Source organism: Fukomys damarensis, unplaced genomic scaffold, assembly GCF_012274545.1.
Source record: "Fukomys damarensis isolate Sample0158 unplaced genomic scaffold, DMR_v1.0_HiC HiC_scaffold_39, whole genome shotgun sequence".
In the NCBI taxonomy this organism is placed as follows: domain Eukaryota; kingdom Metazoa; phylum Chordata; class Mammalia; order Rodentia; family Bathyergidae; genus Fukomys; species Fukomys damarensis.
This window is the reverse complement of record NW_022900951.1, coordinates 123,601,627-123,608,101: the sequence shown is the minus strand read 5'-3', so window position 1 is coordinate 123,608,101 and position 6,475 is coordinate 123,601,627. Positions and strand designations below refer to the sequence as shown.

Here is a 6,475-nt window from a genome sequence, read left to right as displayed (position 1 = left end):
CCTCTCCTTTTCTCGCCTCACTCCCAGGAATCTCCTCGTTGTCCCTAAAGCGCATCAAGACCATGAGCACACTTCTGACTCTGTGCCCCTTCTGCAGAACCCAGCTGTGCACTCTCCACCCCAACCCTACCCTCACCCCAAGTATTTTACAGATCTGTTGCTCCTCCCCAGAAACCTGTGCTCAACCCTGTCCTGTGGCATCTCCCAGGCCCCATGTTCCCATGGTCCTGTGTCCCATAAGGCTCCCAACCTTCTCTCAAGCTCTCGCCTTTCTCCTAGGTACCATGCCCTTTTCTAGGGTCCCATACCCTACCTAACCTGGTGCCCAGTTCTTGCTCCCTCCCAAGAATCTGCAGCCTTCAGAACTCCTAGGCCAGGAGCAGCTCTTGGGAGGGACCTGCATCCACTCCCTGCGCTGCCCCATCTGGGTAGTGGAGGCATGTTTGACAGCAGTGCCTTTCCCTAAGTCATGCCCCTGTAGGGAGCCCATGGGTCCATTGCTTTGTCTTTCCTCCCTCCCAGGGACAAGGCTTCTGAGTAACTTGAGCCTGCAAGCCATCCAGCAAGAACAGTTTCCTGCCACTGTCTTCCCAGTTTTCTTGAATTAGATTCAGTATCACAAAGAGGTTCTTGGTATTATGGTGGTAGAACAGCCTCAGCTTTTAAGAGGATGCCATGGATGAACCTTCCTGGACAGGAAGAAACAGGGGCAGGGCCAGGCAAGGTGATCTGACTAATTCTACTTTCCTTTTTCCTTTTTTGTTTTTTCCATTTAAAAAGTGTTAGTACATGTTTGCAGTATATAATGATTATATTCCTCATGGGAAGTTTTTTTTTTTTTTAGGTTAGTCCATTTTCAGGCAGGTAGCTAGTCAGAACATGGCCATGAGCCTGGGATTTAGCTCAGAGGCACAGTGTGCCTAGCAAGTGCATGGTCCTGAGTTCAATCCCCAGTATCAAAAAAAAAAAAAACCCAAAAACAAACAAAAAAAAACAAAAACAGAACATTGCCAAGTGGACTGTGGCGTCATCCATAGAACCTGCACTAGAATAGCAAAGTGGGAACATGCACAGAGTCAGGGCTGCTGCGGCACCATCAAATAGACTACATTACTGTACATGTGCAGGGTAGTACAGGTGCATGATGGGGTCACAGTGAATCCTCACTACACGTGGGGGTCACATTTGAACAGTTATACATCTTCTGATAATCACTGATTTTTCAACTTATTTTTGTGGCATAATTTACACAGTCAAACTTACTTGTTTTTTTTAAAGGTACAGATCTATGAATTTTGATAAACACATAAAGCTACATAACTACAACCACTATAAAGATACCAGCACCTCCTATTGATAATGTATTGCTCAAAATGTTTTCTCTTCTATATTTTGAGTCTGAGAAAGCCAGCATCTGAAACTTGTCCTGAGTAGTCAGTACAATATTCATGATGCGTTCATTTAGTGTCTTTGTGTTGTACCAGTATAGTGCCCTACCAAGATACTTTACTGTTTTTTTTTCCTTCCTACTTTCACCAAACTAAATTCATGATAGTTTACACTTTTTAAATATTTTTTGACATACCCAAATATAAATACAGCAATCATTCCACTCTACCTGTCCCCGAGCAAGTATGCCCCACCCCCGGCTCTCTGCTCTTCTTCCCAGGTGCTTAGGGACTTCTGGGAAGGGGATGCCTGGTAATCAGATTTGTGGGAAGACTATTTTGAGCTCCTTCAGTGAGATTATGTGATGAAAGGTGCTACATGAAGTGCAAAGACTATTTTTAAGAATCACAACACTGGGCATTTGCATAGAGAAGGTCAAGGCAGGTACAAAGAATACATTTCTAGGTGTTGTACTTTTCTTCATTGCCCACTTCTTGACTGTTTACCCACTCCAGAAGTAGCAGGTTTTAAAGGAGCTGCTGTTCTATTTCTTTGGGTGCTGGATGGAGGACCAGAGTCACTGCCCAGAGCACTGCTCTTATGGGCTGGTCTTGAACTGGAGATTTCCTCCCCTTAACTACAGAAAACCTGAACCTATTGCAGTGGTTCTGGAATGGCCCCAAGCTAGAAAGTGCCCCCATCAGCAGTGTGATGGAAGGATAGGAAGAGCCCTGGGAGTGGACACTGGTTAAAAGGCAAGAAGGATGAGGACCTGACCTTAGGCGGTGGCCATGGAGGAGGAGGGGTAGACATGTTTCTCTGTTAGAACTGGTACACCTCAGTGACTGAATGCATGGTGAGGCACAGACACTGGAGAGGATAAGGAAGAGGAGCAAGGAACAAAGGTGATACTGTCTGTATAGCCTAACAGAGTAAGAGGCCATGTTGTCACTAAAATATTCTTTGGATGTAATGAGGTGCCCTAGGCCAGCATTCCAGGCCCCTTGGATATTTCCTTCCTCCCATCTGACCTTGTGCCATAGGCAGATGCCTGACTCTTAGGAAGAGCTCAAAAGATGGCTGCCTATTTATTTATGTGTCACTTCCTTTATTAGTACATGTTAGTCATCCAGAAAATGGATTTCATTTTGTGCATGCATATAACACTTTGATTATTTTATAACCCATTAACCCTATCTTCATTTTTCCCCTCCCTTAATCCTCCTCTTCTCGCCTTTCTACTTTCCTGTCACATCTCTCTCCCTCTCCCTCTCTCTCTCTCTCTCTCTCTCTCTCTCTCTGTCTAATATATTTTAGCTTCTACTCATGAGAGAAAACATTAAATATTTGTCTTTCTGAGAGTAACTTGTCTCAATTAATTCACTTGGTCTCTACTTCCATAACTTCTTCCTGCAAATGCATGATTTACTACTTCTTTTTTTCTCTCTCTGTCTCATTGAGTTTATTGGTACATTTTAGGTATACAGATTTACCTCTTCTTTATGGCTGAATACTCCATTGTGTATATATGCTGCATTCTCTTTATCTATTCACTTGTTGACGAGCACTGTGACAGTTTTCTTTTTTATTTTAATTTTATTGGTATAATCTAGATATATATAATGATCACATTCATCATAGGGAATTTGTACCTGTACATGATGTACTTTGATTCCATTTTTCCATTCCACTCCCCTGCCTTCAACCCCTCTTCCAAACTCCTTATTTACAAAAGCTGTTTCCATTTTTCCTTCTTTTCTGCAGCTGTGTACTTAGCTTAACTATTATGAATTATGCTGCCGTAAACATGGATCTGTAGGTATCAATGTGGTATGCTGACTTTAATTCCTTTGAGAATATACCAAAAAATGGCATAACTGGAGCAAATAGTATTACTATTTAATTAATTAATTTATTTATTTTTGGTACCAGGGATCGAACTCAGGTCCTTGCACTTGTGAGGCAGGCAGTGGAACCACTGAGCTAAATCCCTGGCCAGTATTGCTATTTTTAACTTTTTTGAGGAACCTCCACACTGATTTCCATAGCAGTACTACTTTACATTCCCACCAGTGGTGTAGAAATGTTACTTTTTCTGTATTCCTTCACCAGCATTTTTTTCTTTTTTTGTGTGTGTATATTAGATGAGATTCTCACTGGAGTGAGGTGGAATCTCAGTGTACTTTTTGAAATGCATTTTCCTGGTTACTAAAGATGTTAAACATTTTTCAATGTTTTCTTCTTTTAAGAAATGTCTGTCTGCTCAATTCATTTGTCTATTTGTTGATGAAGTTATTTGTTTTTTTAGTGCTCTTTATATATTCTAGATATTAATCCTCTGTCAGAAGTGGAAGGTGTAAAGATTTTTGCCCATTCTGTAGCTGTCTTTTTCTTTTCTTTTTTTTTTCTTTTTTTTGGTACCGGGGATTGAACTCGGGTCCTTGTGCTTGCAAGGTAGGCCACTGAACCGCTGAGCTAAATCCCCGGCCCTTTGTCTTTTTCTTTACTCTGTTGTTTCCCTTGCTGTGCAGAAACTTTTTAATTTGGTGCAATCCCATTTGTTCATTATTGCTATTATTTCTTATGCTGTTGGACTCCTGTTTAGGAAATATCTGCCTCAGTGAATGACCTCCACTGTTTCCCCTATGTTTTCTTTTGTCAGTTTCAAAGTTTCAGATCTTATACTTAGGTCTCTGATCCATTTTGAATTGATTTGTGTACAGGGTGAGAAATTGAGATCTTGTTTCAACCTCTGACTGGTGGATATCCAAAGTTTTCCCAACACCATTTACTAAAGAGGCTGTCTTTTCTCCAGCATAAGTTTTTGACACCTTTGTCCACTCTCACATGGCCATGGTTGTGTAGGTTTGCTACTGTGTCCTCTATTCTGTTCCATTGGTTTATGTGGCTGTTTCTGTGCCAATCCCATGCTGTTTTGTTACTGTGGCTTTGTAGTATAATTTGAAATTGAGTATCGCAATGCCTCCAGCCTTGCTCTTTTTGCTTGGAAATTCTTTAGCTATTCTGTCTTTTCTGATTCCATATGAATTTTAAGGTTGTTTTTTCTAGTTCTGTAAAATATGTCATTGATATTTTGACGGGGATTACATTGACTGCTTTCAATAATGTAAAACATTTTCCAATGTTATTTCTGCCAATCAATGAACCTGAGCAGTCTCTTTGTCTTTTAGTGTCTTCATTACGTTATTCAGTGTTCTGTAATTTTCACTGTAGAAATTCTTTACTTCTTTATTTAGATTGAATGGTAGTCATTTTATTTTTTAAAGCTATTGTTAATGGAGTTACTGATTTCTTTCTTGATGGATTCATTACTGGTGTATAGGAAGCTACTGATTTTTGTGTGTTGATTTTGTATCTTTTCACTTTGCTGAATTTATCAGATCTAAGAGTCATGTGGTGGAGTCTTTAGAACCTTCTGAGTACAAGATTGTATCATCTGCAAATAGAGAAATTTTGATTTCTTACTTTCCTATGTTTTCCTTTTATTTCTTTCTCTTGTCTAATTGAGCTGGCTAAAATTTCCAAGACTACGTTTTTAAAGAGTTCCAAGACCAATGATCACCAGCTTCCCAAGCACCAAAAAATGATGCTTCTGAAATCTCTTGATATAGATTCCACACACAAAGCAAGCAAGTTGCCCACATGTGCCACTCATGAGAGAAGCCTCAAGGACTACTTTAAATAGCAGTGGTGACAAGGCTTGGCTTGTGAGCCTCGCTGAGGAGCCTAAGCTTGGACCACAGTTGTTGCCCTGTGGGTCCCAGTCTCTGGCCCCTCAGCAGCTTGGCCATGTGGGGTGACGCAGAAGCAGCCCTCGAATTTGAGGCCACGCTGTGCCCCACCAATTCTTCAGAAGCCACAGCAAGCCTTCAGGGCAGCAAGCAACGCCTTCCAACACCACAGTAAAATTTTTAGAACACAGCATGCAGAGGGGGAGACATCTAGAAGTTGTTCTCAGAGTGAAGCGTGTGCTTCAGAAAGCCGGCCTCACTCCTCGGCACTCAGGGCACCCAGTTCTCCAGGTTCCTCCTGGATGAAGGAACAGCCCAGCTTTACCATTCAATAAGCTGGAGTAATATGTGAGAGGCTCTTAAAAGACATCCAAGGTAAAATTTGAGAGGAATATGAGGAAATCCTTAATACCAAATTAGTAGAGCAATATGGATCTTCTGTGAAATTCACACATGATCAAATTATGGGGCAATATGGGGAAAGGCCAACAAGCTATGTATCCTGAAGCTTTCTTGCCTATCTGGGTACCAGGCTTGACCTCAAGAGATGACTGCTGTACACTTATTGCAACTGGTTTGATATCACATTTCAGCCTGAGATGTGATACTTTGCACCCTGAGAACACTTAAATGTTTCTGAAGGTCCATTTTATACAACTTGAAAGACCTTAAAACTTTCTGGTTGCCACAAGCATATCTTTCTTCTCTGCTCATCCAATAAACAGCTCTGCACTACTGTGATAAATTTTCCAAACAAAAATACCAAGAGCAGCAGTTAAGCAAAATATGCCTTCAGTGGCATTTCCCTAAGCACAGTTCTATGTGTGTGTATGAGAGCTTGTGTCTATGTGTGCATGTGTATTCTAAGTTATTATTTGCATTGTGCAAATTTTTTTGATCTTGGGGATTCTGGCTGTGAATTGACGCATGACAGTTATGGTTAAAAACATATGCTTGGTCTACAGAAGATTATTAATGTTTTGTGACCATATAAATTGTAACAGTGGATTGTTTTATGTGTAGGTATTATTGTTAAATACAGGGGCTGTTTCCAGGCACAAGATATGAATTGTAAGTTAGGATGGACATTGTGTGATTATGGTGATATAGCAAAGGTCTGCGATCCTAGATCTACAAATGTGTGCAGAGAAATTAGAACAAACTGGAGATAGGCCTTGACACATGGACTCCACCTACCTGTTAGAAAAACACTTTGATTCCAAGCCTTAAAACATCCCATGGAGGGGCTGGGGATTTAGCTCAGTGGTTTTGCCAAGAACAAGGTCCTGAGTTTGTTCCCTAGTACAAAAAAAAAAAAAAATACCCCATGAGTC

The 6,475-nt window shown here is 40.9% G+C and overlaps 1 non-coding gene across 1 annotated transcript; it reads right to left on the bottom strand.

Moving 5' to 3' along the window:
• Positions 1 to 4,948: 4,948 nt before the first annotated feature.
• On the bottom strand, positions 4,949 to 5,077 carry LOC117284867. Its single transcript, XR_004515937.1, has one exon. It is a non-coding gene; the product is annotated as a U11 spliceosomal RNA (small nuclear RNA).
• Positions 5,078 to 6,475: the final 1,398 nt, after the last annotated feature.